The sequence below is a fragment of the Brachyistius frenatus genome, unplaced genomic scaffold (assembly GCF_029030835.1).
Source record: "Brachyistius frenatus isolate BFR_SWC_R1_liver_20210118 unplaced genomic scaffold, ASM2903083v1 Contig_59, whole genome shotgun sequence".
Lineage (NCBI taxonomy): Eukaryota > Metazoa > Chordata > Actinopteri > Embiotocidae > Brachyistius > Brachyistius frenatus.
This window is the reverse complement of record NW_027210658.1, coordinates 2,271,786-2,283,433: the sequence shown is the minus strand read 5'-3', so window position 1 is coordinate 2,283,433 and position 11,648 is coordinate 2,271,786.

Genomic DNA, 11,648 nt, shown 5'->3' with positions numbered 1-11,648 from the left:
GTGAGGGAGCTGAGCACAGGAACCAAACATTCAACAGCAGGAGGGAAGAACTGGAACCAGTTGCTTTAGTACTGGGAGGAAGTCCTCTGATCATTTTGGTTAAATTAAAGGTCCCATATTGTATAAATTTAGATTGTTGTGTTGTTTGACAATGAAGCAGGTCTGCTGCTGCATAAAACTTTCAGTCCATGAAGAAATTAACACAGCCTGTCTTTAGCAGCTGTGCCGTTTTGGACTTCCTTAAGTGTGTGATGTCACAAACTCACTTAGATGTCATATATTTAACCTTTTAAATGGAAGAAAACAGCGAGAAGAAAAAAGGAAAACTCGATCGGTGTCGTGAAGCGAGCAAGCAACAAAGAAAAGATGTGCTCGTCACTCAAGAGGAGTCAACCAATCAGAAGAGAGGGTCGTTGATGTGATGCACATTAAAGACACAGACAGAAAACAGCCTGTTCTTGGTAGAGGCTTTTACTAAAAACAAAAAAATATCTGGTTATGGATATCAAGGCTGCAAATAAAACTAAAAAAAAAGTGTAAAATATGGGACCTTTAAGTTCATCATGGTTACCTGACGTACATTAATGATGTCAGGTGGTACCTGGAGGCGGAGCTTCCCCCATAGTACCAACTAAAACATGTCACACTACATCCTGTAATATGATTTGTAATAAAAAGTAACACACAGGAACAACATGGAGGTCACGCATACAGCCTACACACACACATCATACAGTCTACACACACACACACACACACACACACACACACACACACACACACACACACACACACACACACACACACACACACACACACACACACATCACACACATCACACACACAAACATCACACACACACACACACGCATACATCACACACACCCACACACACACACACACACACACACACACACACACACACACACACACACACACACACACACACACACAGCTTACACACACACACACACACACACACACACACACACCATACAGTCTCCACACACACACACACACACACACACATATCATACAGCCTACACACACACATCATACAGTCTACACACACACACATCATACAGCCTACACACACACACACACCATACAGTCTACACACACACACATCCCGCAGCCTACACACACACATCCCGCAGCCTACACACACACAAACATCACACACATCACACACACGCATACATCACACACATTATACAGTCCACACACACACACATACACACACACACACACACACACACACACACACACACACACACACACACACACACACACACACACACACACACACACACACACACACACACACACACACACAGCCTACACAGCACACACACAAACATACATCACACACATCATACAGTCCACACACACACACACAAACATCACACACATTATACAGCCTACACACACACACACACACACACACACACACACACATCACACACATCATACAGCCTACACACACACAAACATCACACATCACACAGCAGAGGATCCTGGCTGTGCTTTAGAGAAGCAGCAGGAACAAACACACGTCTGTTCTCTACTTTCAAAGACCATTTTAACATCAGAAACAGAGACAGAACCTCCTGAACCTGAAGCCCACTCTGTCAGAACAGACGATGGAAGGACTTCACGTCTCATCTGACAACACGTCTCTGGGTGTCTTTGAGGACAAAAACGTCCCTCTACTTATTCAACCAGCTCATCAGGTACGCTACAGCAGCAGTGGTCTATCATTCATCACCAACAGCATCCATGTGGTCAGTATCATTCATCACCGACAGCATCCATGTGGTCAGTCCACGAACGAGCTGACTCAGCGTTGTTAAAGAGTCACGGCAGGCCACGAACAGAGAGCTGGAAGATCCTCATGTAAAACCACTGGAGACTGAACAGGAGGGTGTGTGTGTGTGTGTGTGTGTGTGTGTGTGTGTGTGTGTGTGTGTGTGTGTGTGTGTGTGTGTGTGTGTGTGTGTGTGTGTGTGTGTGTGTGTGTGTGTGTGTGTGTGTGTGTGTGTGTGTGTTTTCTGTCGAGTCAGTGCTGTTGTCGAGCATGCAATTGATTGTGCTGCGGCTTTGCAGCCAAAAGCAGTTAAAAATACAGAGCCGACCAAATGAGGTGCAATTTGTTTGTTTCTCTTCAGGCCTGTAAAGTGGAACCATGTGAACAGAGACTTATATCTCCTGGAGCCGGTTCTTTCTTGTCTTCTTTGAAAATAATTGGAAATCTCGATATTCTAGTTACCACATTTCAAACATAATTACAAGCTGTGGGCATTGTTTTCTTGTCTGATGTGGTCCCATGGAGTTTTTTTCTCGGGTATAAAAAGGCTAAACAAGCATGAAGGTTCTTTTTTCTGTCTTTGTCCTAATTTGTTTCCAAACTGCCCTTTTATTAAAGTGGTGAAGGCCAGGAAACGCTGTAGAGAGCCACAGACTGCAGCATGTTTCACGGGCCTGATACCAGACTAAGACTCTTCTTCTGGGGTCCGTGTGCATCTGTCGGGGGGGCAACAAACACAGAAGCAGAGGTGATGAGAGTTGGTCTGAGGACGGATGGTGGATGCCGCCCCGCCCATCCCGGCGTGGTGAGGTGGAGCAGATGGAGCCCTGCAGGAACTATTGAAAACTATAATCATCAAAAACAGTAATCACAGGCTGAGGTTTGGAGCGAGGTGTCCTCTCTGCTCCACCAGTGGTCTCACCACAGGGACAAACAGGAGACAGACATGCTTAAATTTTTAGCTCCTGCACAGAGGTCACGGTATCAGGTCAAAGGTCACATGGATGTTATACGTAGAGTCTGTACAGCATTATTTTAAACAGCAGCAAAATAAAACTTATTGTGTTTCTTGGTGTGTACACAGTATTGACCTTTCACCTACTTGGAGTTTTACATTTCGATTGAGATGAATATATATCTCAAAACTGGACATAAAAACTGAGATATTTCGCAAAGGTCCCTTTAAATAATCTAAAGACGAGGTAATAACACAAACCTGCACGAACAGAAGAGGAAACATCATCTTTGGATATATTTTTAAGATCAAAACGACCACTGTTACCAGAGTCGTTTCATTTCTGTGGTTCGGATGAGAAGAAGATTCCCAGCTCTTCATAAAAGGTTTGCGGTTCGGTCCCTTTAGTTCTGTTCTCACGTCGATGGGTCCTCGGGGAAGACGCCAAACCTAATGTTGCGCCTTGCACGGCAGCTCTGCACGCTGGTGTGTGAAATTGTTCCCGAGGACGGGAACCTTAAATGTTTAGTCTCCCAAAATCATTCAGTGGTTTTGTTGATAAAAGAATGCTTCATTTTTGTGGTCTGAAACTTGGTATCCAATCCTGAGTATTCAGGAAAAAATGATACCAGAACGGTTACCACGGCGACCTGGAGATGATCTGGAAGAGAGAGCGGAGGAGATGATTAGATGATGGGATGCAGGTGCCCTGATGGGGAACCTGAAGCTGATGAGAGGCACTACAACACACACACACACACACACACACACACACACACACACACACACACACACACACACACACACACACACACACACACACACACACACACACACACACACACACAGAAACAGAAACAGAAACACAGACAGACGCACAAACACCCGAAACAGGTGAACAGCACAAACATGTAACAAATAATGGTGAAATATTCACATACCCAGTTTATATATATATATATATATATATAAAAGTGCGGTGATATTTAATAAATTTGTTTTCTGTTAGCTTCCTTCTGGATATCTGCAGACTGCATTCGTATTCACCGTGTACAGAGATGTCACAACTCTAAATGTTCTATCAGCCTCGAGTTCACAAGTTGTGACATGTTTGCTGACGTTTACAGAAAGGTCAGAGGTCGTGAAAGTTCATGTTTGGTTGGATGTTCAGATAATTTGTAATTTCAGTCACGTAGAGTTTGTCTTCATAACTTAGATAATATTCTACGTCTGAGGAAAATGTTGATCTTCCTAACGGCCTCATCTTTTACCTAAAACCTGTTAACCTCGGTGGCTTCTAGATGCCCTCCACCTTGCTGTTGCCTCGCAACGGTGTTTTTATTATTTAACCACTTGAAGACCAAGCATGCGGTTCACACTCCAGGGAGGAAGGTCGTTGGTGTTAACTGATTACTCTCTCTTCCTTAATATCAGCAGTAGCATGCTCAGACTCACTCAGACTCACCAACTCTGAAGACGCTGCCGAACGGACGGGAAGTGAGCAGACAGAGGTTTTGTACCGGCGCCCTGGACGTACCCAGCTGCTGAGCGCACAACGTTATAATTTTGGTTATTTTTGAGTGTGGAATCCAGAAAAGCACAAAGTGTTGGAGTTGTCCTGCAGTGTGTCGTCCTCTGTCTTCTTACAACAGCTACGGTCATGAAATGAACGTTGAATTTCACAGAGAACGACGTTCCTGCAGTTGGCCTGGCAGCTCTCTCTAGAATATTCGGTTTTCAGATGTCACAGGTTCAATACTACGTGCAATACTTCAGTTTGCTGTTTGTGTGCTCACCAACACAGAGTTTAACAAATGTGTGAACACAGTTTGAAACTTTTAAGTCAATAAAAGAAGACTCAAATCTTTTACTTTTAATTAATGAAAGATGGGAGTGAAGCAACAGTGTTGTTATATTTTAGTTGAGCATAGATTCAGAGAATATCTGAACACGTTGTTTCCCAGTCTGGGAGGCAGCTCACTGTAACTTCTTCCACCAGCTCGGTGACGGTAGCTGGAGTCCTTTTTAAAACTCAAAGCTCTTAAAGCATCAGCAGCTAGAATCAGTAGCAGTGGTATCAGGAGAAGTAGTAACAGTCCAAAACACACACACTTCACTAACGTAGATGTGTGTACTCTGAAGAGGTTAAAGGTCATCGGAGCGAGTCTGGGACCGTGTGCTCTGAAGAGGTTATTTATTTGGTCACATCGTTATCGTGTTCCGGGCTCTTTAATGCCGTGTGAAATTCTTCGGGGTTTCCAGGCAGTGCAGTCAGCATGAAGCAGAAACAATGAAATTATCCCTTTTAAAGGTAAGTGCTTTTGGCTGCTGACTGTGTCCCTCCCCACGGAACACACGCACACGCACACGCACACGCACACACACACACAGATCCTGTTTCCATCACTTCAAGTGGACACTCCGTTGACTTGCATTAATTTCCTCTCAGAGCTGACCACATTATAAATGTAATATTACCTCCATCTGATTGGACAGAGCCGACCGTCTTAGAGAGACAGAGGGAGGCAGCCATTGATCCGTGTTCTGTTTATTAGTGCACTTAAAAAGTGTCACATATAGATGACCAACAATAAGATGCAGCCACGTTCAGTTTGGAAACCTACCATCGAGGTTTTAGACACGTTTAGATCTAATTTGAATTTGACGATGTAATCTACATTTTTTTCAGAGTTGACCTTCCTCCTCCTCTCACGCTGCTCTAAGATGTGTTGAATGAGCTTCAGCAGCACTGCAACAACTCCTCCAATCCTATTAACAGACTGCAGCGTACACCATCGGCTGCTGCTTATGATTTATGTTCATAGGATTTAGGTTCAGAGGATTGTAGGAGAAATGGTTATTAATATGACACAATTATTATCACAAGTTTTCTTGTGAGTGAGTCATGAGAGGAGGATTGTTTGATTTTTGTGCTGCGTGTTTCTGAGGATGTTGAGTAGCAGGTGTCAGCTGATGGTCGACCGTGCTGGGCTGTAAGATGTGATCATTGCTGTATACTGTATGTTGCACATCAACCATCAGTGACATCATCGCTGGTTTGTGAACGTTATGAATCCTCCAGTTCAGATTCTGTCCGTCACCATCTTACTAGTTCAGAGCTGTTTGGAGCAGGAAGTGACCATATTTGGACGAGCTGGGGGAGGAGCCAGCGGTGGAGCTGACCGATCTCATTGGAAACCCAACAATACTACATTCCGCCCACCGATAGCTGTAACCTGACTGCACCGCAGGCCTGTCAATCAAACAGACACGCCCCCCAAAAAACCCTACCAGAAAACTAATAAGAAGGAGCGACTTTAGCTAACAACACTGAGATAACTGCTGGACACATTTTATTGACTTTGTATTTGATGAGAGAAGTTGAATGGGAGTCTATGGAGCTGGAGGCTTTTTGGAGCCGACCTCTGGTGGCACACGGTGGTATTGCAGTTTAAGACACTTCTGCATCGGCCTCATTTTTCAGACCTGGAACTACGAACACTTTTATATATAGACTGTGGTTGAGCCTTGACGAACAAAAAAAGAGCTTAAAGTAGCTTTTACTACTGACCAAATTTTTTTTTTGGTCTAAATAAGTGTTGCTGCCATATTAGATTAAACTTTATTGTCATTGCACAGAGAATAAAGTCTGAGACAGATGCAGACAAATGCAGTTTAGCATCTAACCAGAAGTGCAAAAGAAGCAGTAATGTGGAGTGTAACATACATATGTACAATATATAAACAGAATAAACAGTATGGGTAGGTTTTAATACAAAGATATAGACACAGTGTAAACAGTAACTGGATGTGAAAATTGTTTTAATTATTTATATAAATGGGATTAAATACAAAGAACATACACTAAACCTGTCTGAGGGTCTGTTCATGTGTGCTGTGCTCACAGCCCTCTACTATGTGTTCAGTTATGTTAATATATGATGATGATGATAACTGTCTGGGTTGAACTCTCCATCCAGCTGTGTGCACTCCATGTACATCTCATGTCTGCGTGCATTTCTTCTGCCTTGCCCGGAGCCAGCTGCAGCCCCCCCCACACCCTCTACTCCCTCGCCCTACCCCCAACCCCAAACCCGCAAAAAATAAATAGATGGAGTTTTTTGTTACTATATCATAATATTATATCATAGTCATACTGAACTACTAATTATATTTGAATGTTTGAAAGTTAAATTTGATGGTTGTAATGAATGTGTAAATGACTGTCAGCGCAGGGCATGACTCTGACAGGCAAACATCACACACACATGTGAAGCTAACAGCTCCAATAAATGGAAACGTCTGTGGTGCTCTCTGCCAGTGCTGCTGCATTAATTGCTTGCAGGGCTGTTGGTTGCATACAGAACTCTGAGGTCATGTCCTCATTCCTTCAGGGTGGAGCTGGAGGGGCAGGGGGAGGGGGAGAGGACTTTTAGTAGCCTGAGGTGCAGGTTACTGTTACTCATGTCAGACCGTGTTACACAGCGGCAGAACATGCAAAGTCAAACTTCTAATTCTTTATGTCCTAACCTTAAATTATTTGCTGGTATGTTGCTTTAGGAAGATAAAGGTTTAAACATTGTCTGTATATAAAAGTGTTTGTAGCTTCTAGGTCTGAAAAATGGTTCCGATACAGAGGTGCCTTAAACTGCAATACCACCGAGTGCCACCAGAGGTCGGCTCCAAAAAGCCTCCAGCTCCATAGACTCTCATTCAACTTCTCTCATCAAATACAAAGTCAATCAAATGTGTCCAGCAGTTATCTTGGTGTTGTTAGCTAAAGTCACTCCTTCTTATTCGTTTTCTGGAGGTCCATCTGAAAATAATCCCTCATTCATTAGATAAGAAGATTCAAAAAGACCTGTTTTTGGGGGGGTGTCTGTTTGATTAACAGCAATGATCACATCAGCTGACACCTGTAACTTAACATACTCAGAAACAAGCAGCACAAAAATCAAACAATCCCCCTCTCATGACTCAGTCACAAGAAATCCTGTTAATAGGATTGGAGGAGTTGTTGCAGTGCTGCTGAAGCTCACAGCTATCGGTGGGCGGGACGTAGTATCATCAGGTGTCTAATCAGATCAGTCAGATCCACCGCTTGCTCCTCCCACAGCTCGTCCAAATATGGTCACTTCCTGCTCCAAACTGCTCCGAACTAGCAAAGATGGTGGTGGACAGAATTTGAACTGAAAGCTTCATAATGTTCAAAAACAAACGGGTGACGTCACTGCTCGTTGCCACTTTGGTTTAAATAAATCATAGCATAGCATGAAATAGCTACGTGTGAAAGTTACACGTTTTGAAAGTGTTGAAACGTACACACATAAAAATGTCAACTGATGTGGGATCATGTGACAAGTCCCTAACAGAGCCAATAAAGGACATTTTAGTCACTATTATGAGCCAGGAGGGGCAGCTTAAATAGTCATGGACTGTCATGTAGGATGATGAGGTTTCGAATCCAGGAGGCGACAGCGTTTTTGTTGATTTGGCTTTTGTTTCCTAACCCCAACCATGTTTGTATTTTTTCCGTAACCTCAACAATGTTCTTTCTTCTAACCCCAACCACAAGTTTTAGCTTTACGTGTTATTTCCCTGTAAATCACGTGGCTCTACGCATGCAGTGGGTTTCATTTTTGTCCACTGCAGGAAAACGTGTAACTGTCACACCTGGACAGCACAAAGCATGGCTATCTCACTTGTTGCTGTCGTGGATCGGCGTGTCTATTTCATGTTTTTGCAACCGGGTTGTGGTATTACCAGACTGGACAAACACTGAGGAGGACGACAGCAGACAGTGTTGCAGTGGGCTTCAGTCTCATTCTGCTGACATCATGTCTTTTACGTTTTTCTTCCAAATATGATGTCCCACATCGTTCTTGTAGCTTTGACGATGTTGACGACACCTTTTTTACTTACTTCACTGTCTCAATCTGGAGTCTGAGTGGAATAGTTATCCGGTCTGGTTATATCCTGGTGCTGTTCCGGGTTTTAAATAATGACTGAGGGTCTTAATGCTGTGTGACACATGTGCAGCACGTTCTGCAAATCAGACTAGAATATCACTGTTTCTGCTGCTGTTTCCAGCTCCAGACCGTCTCCCGAAGAGGACGGACTCTATGAGCCTGCGTGGATGACATTCAGCTCACAAACGGGTTCCTGGGATTGTGTGCGGGTCAGTGTGTGCTGACGGCAGCTAAAAACCACACACACAATGTGTTGGACAGAGCAGAGAGAAGTCCAAGCACGACTCCACACCAAAATTATACTGTGCTGTCTGATCTGCATAAACACAACCTCAGGAACGGCACACCGCCCAGTCTGGCCCAAGTAGGCGTTTATTTGGAGCCAGGAAATAAAAAGTTAACCAGAAGAGAACGACACAAAGGATGTGTTGGTGATTCCATGGAAGTGTCGGGGACAGTAACTGAGGAGACAGTATGCATGGGGCCTCCGGGCCTCCTGCTGCCCTCCGCTCTGTGTGTGATGGATGTTGGAGCCTCTTGCTGAGTGGAACTCTGTATTTCATGAGTTGAAGGCAGGTTGGCTTTATTGAAGCAGCAGCACTTTCTAATTTAAACCCACATAAATATTTCAGCAGAGACTTAATAAAGTTCAAAACACAAGACATGGTGGAGGTCTCTGACATTTACATCTCTACTCTTAGACACACAAACACACACACACACTGCTCCTCACACCCATACATTGAAGTTTGGATTTAAAGTAATGTTGGAGGCTCCAGCTGCTGCTGAAAATGTTTTTCTCAGTTCAGTGACCTGAAGTCGATGTTCAGTCATTTCAGACCACAGACTGGATATAAAAGTGTTCGTAGTTTCCAGGTCTGAAAATTGAGGCTGATGCAGAAGTGTCCTAAGCTGCAATACCACCGAGTGCCACAGAGGTCGGCTCCAAAAAGCCTCCGGCTCCATAGACTCCTATTCAACTTCTCTCATCAAATACAAAGTCAATAAAATGTGTCCAGCAGTTATCTCAGTGTTTTTAGCTAAAGTCACTCCTTCTTATTAGTTTTCTGGTAGGGTTTTTTTGGGGGCGTGTCTGTTTGATTGACAGGCCTGTGGTGCAGTCAGGTTACAGCTATCGCTGGGCGGGACGTAGTATCGTCAGGTTTCCAATCAGATCAGTCAGATCCACCGCTGGCTCCTCCCCCAGCTGGTCCAAATATGGTCACTTCCTGCTCCAAACGGCTCCGAACTAGCAAGATGGTGATGGACAGAATCTGAACTGGAGGCTTCATAACGTTCACAAACCAACGATGACCTCACTGATGGTTAATGGATGCTTCAGACATCTACACTGAGAGATCCCAATGAAACTCACTCATCAAACAGAAAGTACTGATGGCTGTTTCGATCATCGGATCAGTTTTATGTACAGGACATGACATGAAGCTTCAACAGTGACATTTAAAGATTGTTGCCTGGTGTAAGAATCAATCTGCATAAGATCAAAAGATTTAAAAAAACAGCGAACATAACTGAAAGGTGTTTTGTGATGTAACAGAAGTCTGAAGAGCGGTCCTAAATAAGTTTAATTCAAACTTCCTTAATCTAGAATCCAGGACAGGAAACGTAGTTGTGCAGCAGAAGGACCATTTCTCAGAGAAAACAGAGCCTCCATCCTCGGCGAGAACACGTTCACTGAGAGCCAGGAAAATAAAAAGGCTCAGGAGCAAAGAAATAACCAGCCAGGTTTGGGCCTTGAAGCCATGTTGTTGGTTTTTCCATTATTCAGCTGACCTGTTCTTCCGTCAAGAGTCCATCAGCTCCTAGAAGTCGAAGCACCTTGTTTTCTTTTCTGCAGCTCAGCAACTTTTTCCACATGTACATCAATGAGATCTTCTGGCCTCGAAGATTAAAACCTGTCCTGGAAAACTAACTGTTGATTTACAGGAGCAGGGCTGAAGAACTAACCGGGGCATTTCCACCAGCAGAACCAGTTTGCTTCTCTGGTTTTAAAACCTAATTCAAAACCATTGTGAGCTTTTCCACCACATATGAATGAATATGGAAAATTTGGTTCTCGCTGGGAACCAGAAAATACAGGGACGTGAGATTGGAGCTTAAATGAGATTCTCTCATCAACCTCAACATCTCCTCATGTATGTAATCGACCCACTGTGACATTCAGATCACATACCTGGCTTTGGTTGTTGTGTTGTCATATTTCATGTGCTGTGGTTCTGCTTCTATAGGATCATAATAGGCTCATATAGGTACATTAATCACAGAGCGGTTCTCATCCATTCAAACCCTCCTACGCCAAAGGAAATGCTGCTCTGAACTAAACCTCTAACCAGCTGCTGCATCATGGTGACAATGCATTTATGCAATCAATATCGATGACTGTATGTGTAACAGATGTCTTTGCGTGTTTTTACCAACAAAAACCTTGAAAAATCAAATTGTGTTTAAGAGTCACCAGAAACAACTTTATTCGTTATTTTATTTTTATTTTATACACTTTATTAATCCCCGAGGGGAAATTTCTTCACTACAGCAGGGGGGCTCTCAGGGGGGAGATGCTGCAGCAGGCTGTCACTAGGCGGCGCCAGGTAACCTGACCTGAGGTGCATGTTTTTGGATGATGGGAGGAAGCCGGAGAACCCGGAGAGAACCCACGCAAGCACAGGGAGAACATGCAAACTCCGCACAGAAAGGCCCAGGACCAGATTCGAACCCGGAACCTTTTTTTGCTGTGAGGTGACAGTGCTAACCACTGCACCACCGTGCCCCCCTGATTGTTGTGAACTGACAGCAAACGATTAAATTCGTTGACTGTAACCAACCATCAACCATCAGTGATGTCATCAACCATCAGTGAGGTCATCGTTGGTTTATGAACGTTATGAAGCCTCCAGTT